Genomic DNA, 19,529 nt, shown 5'->3' on the forward strand with positions numbered 1-19,529 from the left:
GAGCAACTTAGAGGCTGGTAGGTCAATGAAGACGAAGGATAAAAATTGGCCATTCAGTCATCAAAATATTTAAAGAGGAAAGTATAATTGTTTGAATAGATGTTCAAAGGAAAACAAAATAGAAATCAGTACCATAATAAAAATTCATATGTGGTTTACCATAATAAAAATTCATATAAAATGAAGAGTATAAACAAAGTTCCTTAGCCTAATATGATATTACTATCCAAAAAAAATCCAACTCATTGTTTAAAACATTTCCTTAAAAATTAGGACAATATAGGGTTGTCCAAATTCACAAGTTCTCTTAAAAATTGTTCTAGAACCCTGGCCCTGTGGCTCAGTTGGTTGCGTGTCATCCCATGCACTGAAAGGTCACCTATTCAAGTCCTGATCAGGACACATGCCCAGATTATGGGTTCGATCCCAGTGGGATGCATGCAGGAAGCAGTTGATCAATGTTTCTCTCTCCTATTCATGTTGCTCTCTCCTATCCATGTTGCTCTCTCCTATCCATGTTGCTCTCTCCCATCCTCTCTAAAAAAAAGTCAATGAAAACAGGTTTTAAAAAATTGTACTAGAGGTCTTAATCAGTATAATAACATGCCCTCATCCTTTCTTCCCCACCTATTCCAACATACACATACAGGGCAAAATGGTTGAAAAAAGAGAAGAACCAGAGATAATATCTCAAAAAAGATACAAACATTTTTAAAAAATGAGTTTCTAAAATTGTCTGGATATAAAAGTCAATTATATGTATATATTATAAATAACCAAATTGTGATTTCTAAAAAGCAGTCATTAAAAATAATAAAAATAATGTATGTATTATAAGCCAAGCAGAATTTAGGTCACTTCCATGTAGAAGAATATAAACATTCATGAAATATACTAAGAAGTCAAATAAATGAGAGTAATGCCATAGTCGTGAATTGTATCTGCACCTAGAGTGATACACACAGACAAAGCTAGTTCAATCAAAATCCATACATAGTTTTTCATGCAACTTGACAAGTTGCTCCTGAAAATAATTAGGAAATACAAAGTAAAAGAGAAACCAAAGCATTCTCAAAGAAGGACAAAGTAGGAGCCTTAACCTATCAGAAATCAAGACTTAATGTAAAGAAGTAAGAATTAAACATAACAGTATTGACACAGAGTAAACTTATAAACAAGACAGAACTAAGAGCTCAGAAAGACACATACACAGAAATGTAATATATAACAGAAAAGATACTTATTATTGAGATAAGGATAGATGATAAAATAAACAGTGTTGGAGCAAGTGCTTTCCATATTCGGAGGGAAATAATAGATCCCTATTTCACACCAGTTACAGAAAACCAATTCCAAATGAATGATGTAAAAGGAAAAACTAAGATGTTTATAAGAGATTAAAAGAGTACTTTTAGTTCCTTGAGATACTTTATAAAAGAAAATTAGAATGCATTAAAATAAGAACTTCTAGAATGCAACAAAAATATCACAGACGTTTCATTAAAGATAAAACACATGTTTATTGAACATGAAAAGAAGCACAGCTTCATTGATAAATTAGGTAAATGCCAGTTGAAATCATGAGATATTTTATTACACCAAGAAAGTGTGGAAAAATAAAGAACTTTAGTGGTACAAAGTGATGCTGAATATATAAAACCACAAGAATACTTATACACAATATATTATTCCAACATACATACAAGTGACCGAATCATAAACAAGGTAATACTTAACATTAAACTCAGGAGTGCTAAGTTTGCATTAGGAAAAGGAAAATAAAATGAAAGGGTACACAGGGATCTCAAAGGTAATGATGACATTCTGTTTCTTAAACTGGATAAGGAATGCAGGGCTTTTGTTTCATTAATGTATTTTACTATTTGATTATTTTATTAATTTTTCTTGTATTGGTTGGTTTTTGTTTTATTATTTTGTTGCTGATTATTTTATGTGTTATAATTCATTATTTTTCATTAAATATTTATGCTTATTATTTTTCTATTATTTTAAGTATCTTATTCATGATTTTATTATCTTTTATACACATTCTTTCATAATTGTAATTGTCCTAAAAATATACTATAAAAATTTAATCTACAAAGCAGAATGAAAATCTTAGATAAAACTCTTCATTATTTCAAAGCAATTAAAGAACAAATGACCCCTATGAAGAAAGATTACAAAGAAGGGATGCAAGATTTTAAAGGAATCAGAAAGATGAAAATTTAGCTAGCCTAGCTCAAAAAAGAATGGCAATGTAAAATAAAACTATTACAGAAATGAAATCACAGTAAATCAACCAGACAAGCATGGTAAAAAAAACGGTCAGTAACTTGAAAAACAGAGCAAAATGAAATTAAGATGTTCAAATGGAGAAAAAGATTACTGATGCCTAAGTCAGATCAAGGTTATACAAGAAAAGCATACATTATATCCTTAATAAAATGAAATACTGAAACAAATATTCAAATAATTTTTTTTTCTGAAATAAAAGGAGGCCTGAACCAACAAATGAAAAGTGTATAGTGGATGTTCGCAGGGGATGGGGATTAGTGGAAAAATACAGAATACATAATCAACACTAGAGCATATCTTTGTAAAGTCACCAGATTCAAAGAAAAAAATAAATAGGTGGGCAGCCAATGAGATGAATAAAAAGACAAATTTATTCCAGGTTGGAAATTTAATACTGCAATGATGACAATTCTCCCTGAACTATAATTATAATTCAAATTTGATTCCAATTTCCAAATGAGAAAAAATAATAGACAGGTGTGAACAGCCAGGAGAGTGCTGAAAACAACAAAAAGAGTAAGGAAAGGGACTAATTATTAAAGCTTATTATAAAGTTTTAGTAATTAGTGGATCAACATATGCACTTATGGAATCAAATAGAGTAACCAGACGTAGACACAAATGACAAAGTACTTCACAGCAATAGGCCAAAAAATGGCTTACCAAAAGAGATTTTTAAAAATTAGAAGATGTTATACTGGAGCAGTAAAATGAATTTCTTTCATTAGGTTAACTCTGATAATGTAAATATGTCTGTCTTATCTGGAAAGTATTTTGTCCATATGAATAAAGTTTGCTTTTTGACTTGGTGATCTAGAGTTTCCATTTCTAGGAAGCCATCCTAAAGGAATAATCAGTATGAACACAAATATGGTTATATTTGTTGTTTGCTTATTCAATACAACAACTAGAAATAGTTTAATGTCTATAAAAAGAAATGGTTCTTATATGCTACCGTACATCTACATAATGGACTATATGCAGACTTTTTTTTTAAAGTCACAATTTCAAAGAATATTTAATGACAGAAAAATGTTCTTGTGTAGAGAACTGTCAACTTACAGAATGATTCTAATTTAGAAGAGGAATACATTAATATGTATGTGTACATTTCAAAGAAAGCTGAAATGTTTTATGAGTGATTCATCTTCTTTATCCTTTTTCTCTGATGGAGGAGAGAATGTGGCTGTGGTCAGTATTACAAGTATTATAAGTAGTTAAAAGGATTAAGTAGTGGCACCCTGCCTGCAGCCAGGACATTGCTGGTGACTGTGTGTATGCTCACAGCTAAGTGTGGGGGTGAAATGAATACCTTTAATATGACAGCAGTCAAAGGAGGAGAGGGGAGAAGTTAATAAAATGCTGCTACTTTTCTAAGTAAGAAAAAAATAAAATCCAGAAGCAGAGACAGATTGAAAAGAGTCGGAGGATAGAGGGAGAACTTGAAGGGTTGAGGTCCCTGAGGAATTGGGAAAGGGTGGCGCCAAGAGCATAGGGTGTGGGACTAGCCCTAAGCATTGCAGAGGCCCGTCCCTTCCCCACATGTCAGCAGGAAGAGGGGAGACGGAATTTTCAGGGTGAGCAAGAAGTTCAGCTTCTTTATTTTTTGGTAACTTCAGTTTTATCAATAAAGTAAGGGGTCAGACTATCAAATAAGATTAGAAAGGTTTGATGTTTGCCGAAACCGGTTTGGCTCAGTGGATAGAGCGTCGGCCTGCGGACTGAGAGGTCCCAGGTTGGATTCTGGTCAAGGGCATGTTCCTTGGTTGCGGGCACATCCCCAGTGGGAGGTGTGCAGGAGGCAGCTGATCGATGTTTCTCTCTCATTGATGTTTCTAACTCTCTATCTCTCTCCCTTCCTCTCTGTAAAAAATCAATAAAATATATTTTATTAAAAAAAGAAAGGTTTAATGTTTGGGACATGAGAAAAGTGGAGAAAATAATAAAGCAGTTTTTAAAAATTAAGTCAAACTTTTCACTAAATCAGAGTATATCCCCGCCCCCTCCCGCCAATTAGTGGAAACTGATGGTGTTCTCTAATTATACTGGATTTATGAACAGGCTAGATGTACACGAGATTTTATTCCCTATTCTCTATTTTGGCATTCGCTTCTTGATGCTCTCTTTCACCTAACCCAAGTTACGCTGACATGATCTTTGACTTCCCACGGAGAAGTGTTCATTTTAACTGGCAGGCAAATGATATTACCCTCGGAAGGCCCATCATGCTAAATGACCATTAAACCATTACACTTAAGAACTGCCTCTCAAGATAGAGATTTCCAAGTGCTTCACACGGTATCACTGTTTAACTCTCAGCATTTTATAGACAGGGAAATGTCATCGCCAAGCTCACAGGAACTCCTCTGGTTATAAACAAAACATCTGTGGCTGGTTAGCTCCCTTGGTCGTTTCATCCATGAAGTTAAATGACCAAAATCTTGAGTGGGACCCTTGTAAAGCTCGGTTAGGAAGGTTCTCTTTATAAGCCATTCATTTGCAGCCCCAGTTCGATGAGTTGTCTCCCAAAAGGGGCCCCTGATTCAGACAATGTGTGGCTGCCATCACCCCATCAATCAGCCTCCTCTCTCCTTATTCCTCGCCAGGCCCCCTCCATGTTCACCAGGCTCTCCTTTCCGGCTACCCTGCCTTTATACCTTTCCCCAAGTCCTTCCTTCCACTGTGATTATTCTGTTCCCACCCAATCCCTCTGCACTTCAAAATTTGCCTCAATTTCACTGCAGTCCAATATTTTTCTCCAGTAACTCTAGTCTTCATGAGTGTGTATATAGATGAATGATCACCCTTTGTATCAATATTCTATGATTTAATTCACAATTACATTTGGTTTGAGAGTTAAGTTGCTCAAGAGCATGTAATGCAGTTATAGCACAATATAATGCAAAAAGAAGCTCTGCTTTCTATTTCAAGTTCAGTACTTCCTAGCTGGGTAATCTTGGACAATGCATCTGATCTCTTTGGACAGTCATTTCATCATGTGAAAGATGAAAAGCCTTACAGATGTAATTTTCTACCTTATACTTTTTAATCACTTCAGTCTTTAGTATCACTCAATAAACACTTGATGACTGATGGAATCCTATTAATAGATAATACAAATCTATAACAAGAGTGCAAAAAAAAATCATATGCACAAAATCCCCAACCCTATGGACAATGTAAGCCACCAGAAACAGTTCTTATTTTTTTTCTCTTATCCTCAGCCATATTTTTGAAGTTGTGTAGTAGTGCTAATTTTGACACATTCACTTACATTTTTAAATGTTCAGTTGACAACCATCTTCAAGCCACAACTTCTTGTACTTGGACATGCCTACACTGATGTATACCTATATTCAAATAATCCAAGTGTTTGAAACAAAACCTTTTAATCACAGCAAAGCAATAAATAAAATATAAAGAAACCTTTTGCCATATGACCTGTTCAAACGCAGCCACCAAGCCTCCAACTCCCTCAAGTCCTGCTAACTAGTTAAAAAGCTAAAAGAAGGCTAAGAGAGGATGGAAGCAGGTGAAAGGCCACTGTCTGGGAAGGTGGAATGGGTACAATGTAAGGAATGGGTAGGATGCAAGAGGTGTGTTTGAAGATCTCATAGCATCAACACCCAAAATTCCCCCATGTATTTCATATTTGACACCCCTTCCTTCTCCCATAATGCACAGGTGAAGATATGTTCTCTGAGCCTTTGAGACACCAACTCTCTTGACTTGGGCCCAGTTCTCTTTGGGAAACCATTACTGGAGTATTAGGCTATTAAGTTTCTGCAATGTTAAGGCGTACAAGTTAAGCAGAGATCTGTAGGACAACTTGCCTAGTTGTATTGATCTAATTCAGATGCTAGCAAACTACAGCCTGCAGGACAAATCCAGCACTTTAAAAAAAGTTCCCAGACTTTAGCTGGGGAAAAATAAATTCATGACACCTGAAAATGTAGCCTTCAGATTTCAGTGTCCATAAATAAAGCATTAGTGGACACATCATACTCTCTCCGTTACCTATTGTCAAGGGCTGCTTTACTTCAATGGCAGAATTGAATAATTGTGACAGAAGCTGTATGGCCTACAATATTTACATTCTGGTCCTTTACAGAAAAGTTTGCACACATCTGATCGAAACTCCTAAATCCGCCACTCCCAACACAGCATATAAAGCACATGTTTTAGATTTTAATATCTTTGCATATTTCACCCTGAGAAACCTTCATGATTTAGCAAAGCACACTGATGTTAGCTGAATTTAGGATTGTGTAGGACATGCTGAACCAGAAAGATTTAGAATTCTAAATCCCACTTAGAATTGCCAGAATACAGCGGCTTGAGACCAACATCCTCTCAGGTGAGGGAGCTGCCTTAGAGCGTTCTGTTTAACCTCCAGGTGAGTACAATAACAGCACACCTGAGGTCATTCTAATGTGAATTCATTAATACTGTACAAGATGAAGTACAGACTGAGCTTTTCTTACACCATGAGGCTTTAAGACAATTTTCCACCACCCGGTATCCATCCTCACTTTATCCGTAGCAACTCACGTTCCCCCCCAGAGGCAAACTGTCCAACCCACAGAACCCACGTGTTTCAGGAGATACTTCAATATAAAACAGGGCAGCAACACCAATTCTTTTCTCTGAGCTCTTCCTGGGCAAGAAACTATTGTTATGGTTAAGACAACAAGAATACATATTCCCAAACCCAGGTAAGGCCAGTTTACAAAGGGAAATGCTCAACATAACTACTGATAAGAGGATGAGGAGCTAAAAGAGAGTAGATTTGAACTTACCTCCTGTCTGTAGGTCCTGAGAACAAGTCTCTAGATGAGAAGGTTGGGTGACAGTCTCTTTATGGTGATGGTCAGGATCCTGCAAGAGAAATGGCCTGCATTTATCAGTCTTAAATAGCACAATGCAGAAAAATAAATTTAAATTTTTTATTATTATTTAGAGTATTTCCCTGGCCTCACAATACCTCCTTTCCATGATATGACATGTTTATTCTTCTCACTATGAAGAACCACCAAGCTCCTTTGCTAAATCTGGAACCAACCTGGAACATCTCCACTGAAGTTGTGATCGCCCGGAGGGAGGAAACCAAGTGAGGGCGTGAAGCCTGTTTGTGCTGAGCTTTATACTCACTGGGCTCAGGTGTGAGCACTGCCACTTTACTATGCAAAAGAACTCACAAAGGTGATGGCCATTAATCATACTGGTGCATCTACCACGAGCACGGATCTGTGACTACATAGCAAATTGAAAGCAGATTCAACTTCTGCTAAAATTCAGATCCATGAAGATGGAAAGAAAAAAAGGAGAGAGAGAGAGAGAGAGAGAGAGAGAGAGAGAGAGAGAGAGAGAGAGAGAGAGAGAGAAGTGAAAATTCACCAAAGCTGTAGAGAAAATGCCTTTTCATTATTTAGTTGCTGAGTTATACTTGACAGTTCATGATGATGGCCAAGAGTGGAATTGAAAACACCCAAACAGCTTTGTTCTCTTATACAGTCTAGGTATTATAAGTTAGTTACACTGATCACTAAGATATATACAGAGGCAATTTAAGGAAGTTAAAAATATTGGATGTGGCAGTTCATTTTGTATCATAGCTGGTCTATTATACTCTTGCTTACCTCACAGTGCAGGCCCATGCAACACTTAGATAGCACACCTCACATTTTACAGATTGCAGAATTGAGGATTAAAGGGATTTTGGTTTGTTTCACGGTTTTTAAGAACTTTTAGCTTCCAGGATTAGATACTACATAGTCACCAAACTTTCCCCCCACTATATCCACCAAGAAGCATTTTGAATTAAAGTTGCTCTTAGGATTGTCAGAAAAAAATACAGGATGCTCAGATAAATTTGAATGTCAGATAATCAACAAATACATTTTTAGTATATATACACTATTTATTTTGGACATAATTATGCTAAATAGATGTTTGTTGTTTATCTGAATTTCAAATTCAATTCTGTATTTTTATTGTCAAATTGGGGAACCCTACTTGCTTCTCTTTGGTCTAATCTGCAATCAATTCAGGAATATTCACTTGTGATCATTAAACCTCAATTTAAGAGACACTTGGAGATAAGTTATTTAGCTTCCCTGCCAGAAATTAAGAAAAAGGAATTATATTCTCTGAGTAAAAGACCATTTAGAAGGTAAGAATTTCCTATTTTTTTAAAAAATATATTTTATTGATTTTTTACAGAGAGGAAGGGAGAGGGATGGAGAGTTAGAAACATCGATCAGCTGCCTCCTGCACACTCCCTACTGGATATGTGCCCACAACCAAGGTACATGTCCTTGACCGGAATGGAACCTGGGACCCTCCAGTCCACAGGCCAACACTCTATCCACTGAGCCAAACCGGTTAGGGCAGTGGTCGGCAAACTGCGGCCCCTTGAGTGTGGCTCTTCCACAAAATACCACGTGTGGGTGGGCGCTCACATACTGTGCGATTGAAACTTCGTGGCCATGTCTGACCTCTTGAATTCACAGGAGGGAGATTAAGGTAGAAAAACCTAGCAGTTCAAATCATTGCAGTTTTAAGACTTGGTAAAATTTAATCTTTGAGGTTCCTGGCGGCAAATTAAGGTTGAGCAAAGTAACTAAAGAGTAAAACATGTTGAGAAGTAGTTTATTTTTAATAGCTGAAAATGGCCCAACACCAAGCATTTAGGTGGAAAGAAAATACTAAATTTCAAAAGTTATCATATTAAATTATCAAAGCATAATGCCACAGACAAGTAACTCATCAGGGAGATATGAATTGAGTGCAATGTAAAAATGAACAAAAACATAAATAATTGGGTACAAGGAATCTTTTGCCTTGATGACTTTAACCAACCTCAGGGACATTATGGTGCACATAATACCTTATGAACCTTAGAGTTACTTTCATTACACAATGGATCAGAGTGAAGTGTTTCTATGTCTTAATATTATTGATTGGCTTGAGCAAACCAAAAAGGAATTAGTTCCCTCTGACTAGTCTCCTGAATGTTCAATCCAGAAAGCCTAACCACAGAGTTAAGAACCCCTCAGTGTAATCTCCATGATAGGTCTAAACTTGGCCTCTCCTTGAGAACGCCTTGAGCCCTCATGTGTTAATTTTCATACCTGGAAAATTTCATTTCTATGACATTTCAAAAATAAATGGAGACCAGCATACAAATATATGAGCAGAATGAAATTTCTCAAAATAGTGTTCATATTCAAGAATTACTTGGGGAAACTTGTTATAAATCCAGATTAACAATCTCTTATCACAGAAATTGTGATATGGTAGGTCTAAATTTTGAGGGGTTTTGTTTTGTTTATAATGCATATAATATTTATTAATCATATACTATGAGCAATGTAATATGCTAAGCATTGACAGTTCAAAAATATATAAATTATACTATTCCCTCTCAAAAGTTTACCATCACTCAAGCACTTTATTTCTCAGAACTGACCTATAGAGATAGGCATTAATCTGCTTTACAGAAGAGAAAGTGAGGTCCGACAATACCACAGAATATACTCAAAGACACATAGCCAGTACAAACAGAAGTCAAGTTCAAAAACAGGTAATTACATTCGTTTACTCACTCATTTATTCATTATTGTTCTCACCTCTTTTCCAACTATTTTTCTCCTAAACCCCTACATTCTGTCACCCTGGGTTACTTGTTGTCCTTTGAACCTAGGAGATATATACCTGCCCCTGGATCTTTGCTTTTTCTCTTCTCTATGTCTGAAACATTCGTTGTTATCTCTTAACTCTCTCCTTCAGTCTTTGATCAGTTATCACCTCCTCAGTGAGACCTTCCATGACCATACTATTAAAAATGTACTACTCGCCTCTCTCCAGAACACACTATCCTCCTTCTGCCTTCCCTATTCTTCCCAAGTGGAAATTTAATGGATAAAGTGAAAATGCTCCATCTTACAAATCTTATGTGTAGCACACTAGTCACTCTGAGTGATGTACTAGTATGTGTATGTCTACATTGAATAGTTTCTTGCCTGTCTCTATTGCTAGGATGGTGGCTCTCAAACCTTAGCACTTTCAGAATCCCCAGGACTTGTTAAAACACAGATTCCTCATCCCTCTCCCCGCCCCAGAGATTTGATTAAAATAATGCTAATATCACTGATCAGCAGACCATTTAGAAAAGCTTTGCCCTAGGGCATGCATTCTCATCTGGGAAGATTCTCCCCCTACATCCTCTCACCTCCAGGGAACAGTTCACAACAGCTGAAGACATTTTTTACTGTCAGAACTGGGGTTAGGAAGCGACTTGGCATCTCCATGAGTAGAGGCTATGGATGCTGCTAAAGATCCTACATTGCATAGGACAACTCCCCACAACAAAGAATTATCACCCGAAATGTCAATAGCGATGGGGTTGAAAAATTCTGCCCTAGAAGAATGCTTCTCAAACACCCTCAGACAGTACCACCTAGAGGACTTCTTCAAATGTGCACTGTCAGACTGCACCCCCAAAGTTTCTGCTTTGTTAGGCTGGTCCACTGTGGAGCCTGAAAATTTACATGTTTACCAAGTACTCAAGGAAAGGAGATGCTGTTAGTCCAAGGCCCCACTTGGAGAACCATGAAGTAGAACAAATACTCCATAAAGCATGGATCTTTGTCTATTTTACTCCTTCCCCAGCAACAGAGCATGGTATCCTATAGTCACTCAAGTTCCTAACTTTTTAGTAACAAATCCCTCTCTCTCTGTCCTCCACAAGGTGATACTGACACCAATAATCCTTGAATGACACACTGAGAAAAAGAGTTGTTGTTTTTGTTTGTTGTTTGGACAGCAACTTTGAGATCCCTTCTATTCTTGTTGACTTCTAAGTTCATTTATTGCCAATCAAAGACATCTGATGAGAGTTAAAGGATCAGCCCAGATGCGCCTATCTGCCTGGGGGAGGGGGTGAGAAAGCTCAGATTACATCTCCACAGTAAGATCTTTACAAAGTAAACAAACTGTCAAATGCAAGTCCCTGCATTTTGTATTCATTTATGATGGAACAAAATAGTCTTACAACCGCCTGCCAAGCAATTCCCATTTTCAAAAACTAAGGCCAGAGAATTCACACACACACACACACACACACACACACACACACACAGTTCCTAAATATGATGCTTGAGTGAGGTACCTTGCATTTTTAACTCAGTGGGACTCGGTGTGTCTTCTTGAATGTACTTGTGTTTCCATAACCACATCTATGACAGTTCTGTGATAGTATCTTCCAGGTGCTGCCAATTACCTCTCCTTACATCATTTTCTGGGGGGATATTAAATTCCATTCCTTTTATCCTGTGCCCAAGGCCAACAATGAAGCAGTTGATCTCCATAATTCAAACATGTCTGATATCTTAGATTCAATTGCCCGGTTTAAGACAGGCATTTAATGAAGAACTGGCGAATGAGAAGTTTAATGGCTAAAGTGAAGACACTCCATCGTACAAATCTCTTTTTGCTCATGTGGAGTCATCAGCCAGGGTTATTGATTTGCATTTACTGACTGGACTTTCTATTGTTTTCAGATGTTGTATCCCCAGCCGATGCCTGCAGGCTATTCGTTTTCAGGGCTGTCCTGAAAACCCCAAGCCTCCCCTATTGAATGAGGAACTCTGAAACATTCACAAGAGCCAGGAGAATCCAACACATTTCAGAAAGTGCGAAAGCATTTCACTGGGTGTCTTCATTTCACAACAATGAGAATCTAAAGAGAAATAATTAAAATCTTAAAAATGAACATGATCCACTCTTTACAAAAACAACCAGCATTACTGAGTTATAATTTACTTATATATATTTATATGTATATCATTTACATGGAATTCACCTTTTTAAGTGTGTATTTTAATGTTTCGCATACTTGCACAGTTCTTCAACGATTGCCACTATCTATCATCCCAAAGAGAAAGCTTAAGCTCATTTATAGTTAACAACTACTATCCCCAATCAACACTCATTTGCTCTCCGTCTCTATAGATTTGCCTTTTATGGAAATTCCATATAAATGTAATCATAAAATATGTGGTCTTTGTGCCTGGCTCCTTTCACTTAGCATATTGTTTTGGGGTTCATCTATGCTATAGTATTCATGAGCACCTTATTCCTTTTTATTGAAAAATAGTATTCATTGTATAGGCATATTATAATTTGTGTATCCATTCACCAGTTCACGGACACTTGTCTTGTTTTGACTATTATTTATAATGCTGCTATGAACATTTGTGTACAAGCCTTTATGTGGACATATTTTCATTTCCCTTGGGTAGATTCTTAGAAGTAGAATTTCTGGGTCATATGGTACATCTGTGTGTAACATTTTAAGGAAATGCTGAACTGTTTTCCAAAGTGGCTGTTACCTATTACAATTCTACCAGCAGTCTATGAGGGTTCCAGTTTCTCCACATCCTCTCCAACACTTATTATTGCCTATCTTTTTTACTATAGCCATACCTGGCTCACTCTAAATGTTGAAATAAGAATGATTTCAAATTTGTCCCACAAATATAAAAATACATCTCTCGTGTATTGAGGGTCTACTCTGTGTAACATTCTTTAAATTTATTACTGTTGACCCATCACGAACACAGTGAGATATCACCCGTAGTTAAGAAATAAAGAAATAAGGCTCAGGAAGGTTAAACATTTGCCCTTGAAATCTGAGCAAGCAGATGGCAGAATCTGAATTCCATGCCAGATGTGCATGATACAAAACTTAAATATAAGAGTTATTCATGCAGAAGTGAAGACATATTTGAAACATAAGCATGGGCTTCCTCTTATTAATCATGACCAAGACACTTCTGTTAATGTCATCAAAAGAGGAATCAACAAACAGTGAATTCATCTGTTTCAAAACACCACAGATTTTTTGAAGAAACTATACTGAGAAAAACTAAGGAGTTTTAGAAGTTCTAGAGAATAATTTCACCTTGAAATTTTCTCTTCAAATGACAAATCCCACAGTTGTAGTTTTGATTGAAGATTTAACTAGCAAGATATTTATGACAATCAAAACTCAAATGAAACATACTTCATAGCCATGAAATTGCTGAATGGTTTTTATTAACTGCACAGAGTCATTTGCTACTATCTAAAGATGTGAATTCTGACAACTGCTGTTCATGTTTGAGTGCTCAAAACACATTTATTGCCGGTTTCTGGCATCCCGTCTGTGATCGAAGAGTATTGATGTTTCATCTGGCTCATATTCCATTACAAATAGGCTGTTGGCAGAATGGTGGTGGCTAATGTCCGTGGATGCAACTGCTCCAGCTCAAAATCTGTACCCCACTCTTCTCTGGCCATACCTCTTGTTCTACCCACTCTCTTACTGCCAGTCATGACCCCAACTCTATCTGATCTGTTCATTGTCATTCAAAAGTACACCCTCTCTCAAAGGCATATTCTTTTCTGTCTTGGAGATGCTCTGAACACTGACTAAAAATCCTCAGCATTTCAGAACAGGTACCTTTAATTCCTTTGGATTCGATATTTACCTAGTTGATCTAGATGGTTTGCTAATGAATACCTGTTTCCCTGTTTTATTTTAGACTACTTGGTGATTGTTGCTACTTAAGTATGGTCTACAGACAGACAAAGTCAGCATCCTTTGGGAGCCTGTTAGAAATGCAGAATTTCTCACCTCATCCCTGACCTCTTGGTCAGAATCTGCATTTTAACAATCTGCCCAGATGATTCTTAACTTTAGCTAGATCCTTCGCTTTAACTAGCATGGATTCCTAGGTCTAACCCCAGATGCAGCACCTCACATTACCCAGCTGAAAATCAGCCCTTACCAGGAATAACAGCGAGGAACATTTGTCATTCAGAAAGTACTTCCTTCTCTCTTCATAAGTTTCTTCTCTCTGCCTCCAAACCTACTAAAGCTAATTTCTTAAACAACAAAAATCTCTTGACCTTGTTACCCCAGTGAGGAAGAGTGCACTATTGTTCACATTTATCTGCTTCCTCTCCCAGTAGGAGTGTTAAACAGACCCATCCTGTTGAACCCAGATTTGCTTATAGGACTTGCTCTGTCCAATGAAATATAAGTAGAGGTGGTAAGGGTCATTTTTAAGTAGAAGTTTTAAGAGTCAGTTGATGCCTTGCCTCTCTCTCTCTCTATTATCACAAGACTGGCATTGACCCAGACAGAGGAGGCTCTGTCAGCTTGAGTCCAGAGAGAAGAGAACATAGGGCAGAACCTAAGGCAACTTAGGGAGGGAAAGTCGATTTGCTGCTGAAAGCCACAGAGATTTGAAGTCAGTTTGTTACAGCATACTTTAGCAAAAGCTGACTGATATCCCTGGAATCACTATCATTTACCACTTTTTCAATGAAAGAAAAACAAACAGGAAAAACATACCTACAGAACAGAGTCTTACTTAAAGGTGCCCTTACACTTGAAAACTCTAATAGACCGTCCCCTTCTCCTCTGCCAATTCTGCCAATATTTTTAAAATTATACTTCTCCTAATTTCCAGATACATCCCAGTCGATTTTTACTTAATTACAGCAGGGATCAGCACATTTCTTCTGTAAATGTCCAGATAGTAAACAGTTGGGGCTTTGCAGGCCATATGGTCTCTCACAACCACTCAGCTCTATCATGGTAGCATAAAATTACTCTTAGAAACTTCATAAACAAATGGGTGTGGTTGTGTTCCAGTAAAACTTTCCTGGTCCAAGGTTCAAAACCTACAGCTTATTCTTAACTTGTCCCACACTCTAACCCCCTCTAAACTAAGCCAGGGATTAAGGACTCACAAAAACCACAGAAATTTCATCTGAAGGGGTAATAGACAGTTTCAACCCTATCATCTTACAGATAAAGGAATTATTAAGCAAACAAATTAAAAAGCCACACCAAAAATAATGTGGTGAAGGCCTAGAGTGGGGCAGGGAAAGGGACAAAATGGGCACTAGCCGGTTTGGCTCAGTTGACAGAGTGCTGGCCTGCGGGCTGAAGGTTCCTGGGTTTGATTCCTGTCAAGGACATATGCCTAGGTTGTGGGCTCAATCCCCAGTAGGTGTGTAGGAGGTAGCCAATCAATGATTCTCTCTCATCACTGATGTTTCTATCTCTCTCTCACCCTCTCCCTTCCTCTCTGAAATCAATAAAAATATGTTTTTAAAAAAAGAAAAGGGCAAAATGGGAGGAAATAGGGGACATCTGTGACACTGTCAACAATAACAATAATAAAATCAGAAGTCTAGTTAATGTTATGTATACCCTGAGTCTTCAATTTACTTTGAAATGCATCATAAAAATATGGATGGTGGCTATGTGGATATTCACTATAAAATTACTTTAACCTTTCTGTATGTTTGAAATATTTCATAATAAAATATTGGGGGGAGGGTAACATATACCCAAGCTAAAGAATATATGTCTGAGACATAAGCAATTGATTTGTGAAATATAATCCCACTTGATAAATGTACCATGAAAATTTATTTAACGGCATTTGAAAAACTGATCTAAGTAGGGCCTTGAGACACCAGCTCAAATACTTTCATGTTCATTCAGTAAATACTTTTGAGTCACTACTATATGTTAGGTACTGGGGCACCTTGGTAAAAAAAAAAAAGACAGATATGACACGTGTAGTCTAAAGGAAGACAATAAAAACAGCCAGTCCTCAGTGATTTTGAAATTTTCTAACAAATATTGTCTATACCATCTATTAGACACTTAATGTTTACCATGTTGTATTTCAGCCTCCTTCATCGTGGAGATTGTAAGCACCTTGAAACACAGGGATTCATGCACTGGCCTCAGTGTTACATATATTGTACCCAACAAAAGCCTGCTGCCGTGTTTGTTCATAACATGAGAGCGCTGGGTACTACTGTAGGAGAAGGCGTGGCCCAGGTGATGTACCTTCAGATATAAAAGGCACATCTCTAACAACATGCTTCCAGCTGTCATTCAATAGCTAAAGGCAAGTGCCTGTATTACTCTAAGTGAGATTGGTGTCAATGAATCTTTGCCCTTTCATAGCCTTAAGAAAGTCAGCTATCAGGAGTATGGTTATACTAGACTTAGACTTATTGTGGTGATCACATGGTAAAGTATATAAATATTGAATCACTATATTATACACCTGAAACTAATATAATATTGTATGCCAACTATACTTAATTTAAAAAAGAACTATGGTCCTAGCTGGTTTGGCTCAGTGAATAGAGCATCGGCCTGCAGACTGAAGAGTCCCAGGTTCTGGTCAAGGGCATGTACCTCAGTTGCAGACTCAATCCCCAGCACTGGTCTCTGGCTCGATTCCTTCCGCTCTCTCTAAAAACCAATGGAAAATATCCTCGGGCGAGAATTAACAACAAAAAACTATGGCCATATAACAACATATGGTCAATCTTCACTAGTCATGGTCAATCTTCATTAGTCATGGAGTCCCTATTTCTAAATTTTCCCACTCACTAAAATTAATCTATAACCCCGAAATCAACACTTGCAGCACTTTCAAGGTCACTTGTGAATATGTGCAAAGCTGAGAAAAATTAGAATCACCTTATGCACACATCAGCTTAGGTAGAACAAGGCAGCATTCTGCTTTCTTGTTTCAGCTCTAATACTATAAACAAGTGTCCCCTTCATGGTTTTATTAGTGCCACAATTTTCACACTTTTGTGCTTTTTTGCTGATTTCACTGTTTAAAATGGCTCCCAAGCATAGTACTACAGAGCTGTCTAATGGTCTTAAGTGCAAGAAGGCTGTGATGTTCCTCACAGAAAAATAAATACATGCGTTAGGTAAGCTTCATTCAGGGGTGAGTTATAGTGTTATTGGCCATGAGTTCAACATAATGATTCAACAACATCTATTAGATAGGGCATCTTTTGAACAGAAACAATAACAAAACAAGGTTATGTATTGATCAGTTGACAAAAATGTTGTGACCAGAAGGCCAAAAACCTAACCCTGTATGTCCACTAAGGCCAACTGTTCAGTATTCACTAATTTAGGGTTCGAGGTGTCTCTACAGACAATAACTACCATAAATAATGAGAATTAACTATTCATCAAAACAAATGTACACGTTATCAGAATGTCCTATGACCAGCAGCTTCTTGAGAGCCATTACTAAGCTCTGCCACAGACATAACACTCTTACTTCATCTATGAACAGATAGGCATGTAGCCAGAAAGACCAATTTGTGGGGGGATATAAGCAGAATGAAGTGGATGTCACAAGGCAACAAGCTCAGAGCATGCCTATCCAAAATAGAAAGTGAGGAAAAGTCACATAATCAACATCAAATAAATTATTTCTTGTACTCTGGGTGGTCATAAGGAATAGACCGATATACCTAGATACAAATACAATTTATGATGCTCTTAAAGGTCACACTAAAATCAGATTTGAAAGTAACTCTCTAGGACATTCTGAAGTAAGAGACAATCAATCATGAAAACAGATGGGATATAGAATGTGCTGCTGTGTTGCAATTAGTAAAGGGGATATGGATAAAGCAAAACTCATTATGCTGAAAAGCAGAAACACTGCAAATAGCAGAACACCCTGTGGTCCACCACAGCTGTAAACTGAAGGACACGTGTACCGCTTGTGAGGCAGAGACAAGACCAAAAGCGACAGAAACACCATCCCAGGTCATTTGCAGAAGCTCAGCTCCAACGAGAAAAAGCATTAAGGAATACTCAAGCACAATCTGAGAAATCAAGAGGTTTGAGAATGTCCTAGTCATGGGTCAACAGCAGTCTCCTCTCCTAGTAAAGAACAATTTTTGAAAAGATATTTTGAGCTGAAACCGGTTTGGCTCAGTGGATGGAGCATCGGCCTGCGGACTGAAGGGTCCCGGGTTCGATTCCGGTCAAGGGCATGTACCTGGGTTGCGGGCACATCCCCAGTAGGAGATGTGCAGGAGGCAGCTGATCGATGTTTCTCTCTCATCGATGTTTCTAACTCTCTATCTCTCTCCCTTCCTCTCTGTAAAAAATCAATAAAATATATTTTTAAAAAAAAAGAAAAGATATTTTGAGTTTGATGGGTTAAAGATCTATAGACCAGAAGGGCAGATTTATTGATACTATATATTTGAAAGCAAGTCCACAATCCTGAAGCCTTGGAGATGACCCTAAAATTATCCCTGAATTGGGAAGGCAGGGGAGGGTGGGTGAGAAGAGACCAACCAATGAGCTAGTATGCATATATGCATAACCCCTGAATACAGACAATGGGGTGATGAGGGCTTGGGAGGGGTGGGGACAGGAGTGGGCTGAAGAGGTTAAGGGGGGAAAAGGAAGACCTATGTAATAATTTCAACAATAAAGATTTAAAAAAAGACAAAAATAAATAAATAAATAAAATTCTCTCTGAATTTGTCAGGGCTGAGCAGCCATTTGCAGTATAAGTGGCTATGGGGAACCCAGTGTATTTGCACATTGGCCAATTTTGTATTCCAAGGGTGACATTCCGCCTTGCTATCCCCAGACCAGCAGCAGGACATCAACTGGGGGCTTGTTGGAAATTCAGCTTCCACTTACATGCACTGAGTCAATCAGAGCTTGCGTTTTAGGAGATGTCCAGGTGACTCCCCCTAGAAAGCTGTACCAGCACTAGGCTACACTGAGGGAGACCCACCGTCCGGAGCCTGGTGTACGTACTGTAAGTCTGTGCTGTGGGAAAACTCAGTCTCAGGCAACCTGGACAGTTAGCCACCCTATTTATCCCAATACCACAACCAAAGGACTTTCTCAAGGGGAAGACTTGAGACACAGCCACGTAGGGATCATTGCACCCTGAAACAATTTTCCAGGCTTTATTTTGGAGGCGCACTTGGTTTTGTGTTCCCTACACAAGGAAAGAGGGGCAAGGGTGGAAGAATTCATGTGACAAGCTGAGACTTTGAAGAACAATCTGTCTCCACACCCAGTCCTTTTACTCCAGGTCATAACTGCCCAAGGAATCTTGACACTGAGCGGAAAGAGATCAGGAGACGTGCTTCAGGAGCCCAGACCATCTTATAGGATCGGTGACATCATCGCCCGACCTTTCAAAACCAGGGTCGGCAGCCCTGGTTCTTAAACTTTAGCTGTGTCCAAATCACCTGCAGGGCTTGTCACCACAGACTGCTGGGTCTCACCCTTGGACCACTGAGGGGGTGTGAGGTTGCGGACTAACATTGTGCATTCCTACTATGTTCCCACAAGATGC

The 19,529-nt window shown here is 38.0% G+C and overlaps 1 long non-coding RNA gene across 1 annotated transcript in view; it reads right to left on the reverse strand.

Annotated features, from left to right (window-relative positions):
• LOC111825770 overlaps positions 1-7,177 on the reverse strand; it is a 255,304-nt gene extending 248,127 nt beyond the window's left edge. Inside the window, exon 1 of the long non-coding RNA XR_002828957.1 lies at positions 7,098-7,177. This is a non-coding gene — a long non-coding RNA (uncharacterized LOC111825770). The remainder of the gene's footprint in view (positions 1-7,097) is intronic.
• Between the last annotated feature and the right edge of the window lie 12,352 nt (positions 7,178-19,529).

The sequence above is a fragment of the Myotis lucifugus genome, unplaced genomic scaffold (assembly GCF_000147115.1).
Source record: "Myotis lucifugus unplaced genomic scaffold, Myoluc2.0 scaffold_39, whole genome shotgun sequence".
In the NCBI taxonomy this organism is placed as follows: domain Eukaryota; kingdom Metazoa; phylum Chordata; class Mammalia; order Chiroptera; family Vespertilionidae; genus Myotis; species Myotis lucifugus.